Here is a 1,361-nt window from a genome sequence, read left to right as displayed (position 1 = left end):
AGGAGCCTCTAGGAGCTGGGAGAGACGTCTCAGGACCTCCAGAGGGGACTGCCTGCTGACACCTTGATTTCCGACTTCTGGGCTCGTGGCAGAAAACTGGGAGAAAACACCTTTGTGTTGTTTTTGCCCACGAGTCTGTAGTCCTTTGTCACAGCAGCCCTGGGAAGTGGTACACTGGGTGTCTGATGAGGGTGAACGCTGACTGTGCCGATGCCTGGTACCATGACAACAGCGGGGAAGGGTTCCTCCCAGCGGCCGTGGGGCTTCTGTTCTCCGAGGTGTGTTTTCCTCTGGTTCTTGCTCTCTGGAGTCACATGACCTCGAGAGTCAGTACTGTCACCAGGCAACCCAGCCACCCAGCACTTGGTCCCCACATCCTTGCTTCCGCATGGCCTTTGTCCCGTGTCCCCCCAGGGCTCAGTCTGATGGCCCTGTGGTCAGGGATGATCTGGTTTTCCACTTCCTGCTGGAAAGGGGACTCATGGATTCCCCCACATATGTGGGCAACTCTGACTGGAATCCTATTTGAGCTTGTTTCCTGTTTTCCAGGGTCCGTTCTGGTATGTTTCCCAGCAGGAACCAGTGCATTCAAATTGAGCAGTCTGAGGGGAGATTGATAACAGGGACCATTTACAAAGGTGCAGGCAGCGTGTTAATTTCAGAATGAGGAGATAAGACAAGGTACAGGTGAGAAATGGAGACTGCTAACAACCGCATCCTCTCGGGAAGCACAGCTTTCTGGATGAATCACAGGCCGATGCACATTTATGCTGGGCTTTCAGGAGCTGAGCTGGGAGTATAAGTCAGACTCCCGCTGCTCTGCGCAGGCCCTGTCTAAGCGGGCCCCCGCCGGCCCCCAGAGACACTGACCACTTTCTGTCCTCGCACACTAGCTCATTTCAATCTCAGGGACGGTGTCCTCACAGCTCCTGGGCCCCAGGCCTTCACCAGGTCACCAGCTGGGACCCCTGCAGACCATCCCAGCTCTGGTGGTCCCGTGACCACGCGCTGCCTAGGATCCGGGGCGGGTGCTCCAGGGGCGGGCTGACGGGGACACGTTTCTCTGGTGACTGCGGCACCCGTAGTGTCCTGTCACTGGCAGAGCAGGGGACGGCCCTGTCCTCACCCCGCCCGCGTGCCTGTTCCGCATGGGCATCCCTGGGCACACGGATGCTCTGCTGGCCTCCCTGCCCGCCAGGCCCCAAGAGCGCCACAGGGGCCCCGGGGGTGCGGCAGCCTGGTCTGCTCTCCAGTGAGCAGCTCGCACCCCCCTTTCCTGTCTCCCGCCCACTCTGCACCTCATGCTGTCAGCCTGCCTGGAGTGGCTCCCTGCCTCGGAGCACCCCCCTTTCAGAAACATT

The sequence above is a fragment of the Cervus elaphus genome, chromosome 15, assembly GCF_910594005.1.
Source record: "Cervus elaphus chromosome 15, mCerEla1.1, whole genome shotgun sequence".
Taxonomy (NCBI): domain Eukaryota; kingdom Metazoa; phylum Chordata; class Mammalia; order Artiodactyla; family Cervidae; genus Cervus; species Cervus elaphus.
This window is presented reverse-complemented; position numbering follows the sequence as displayed.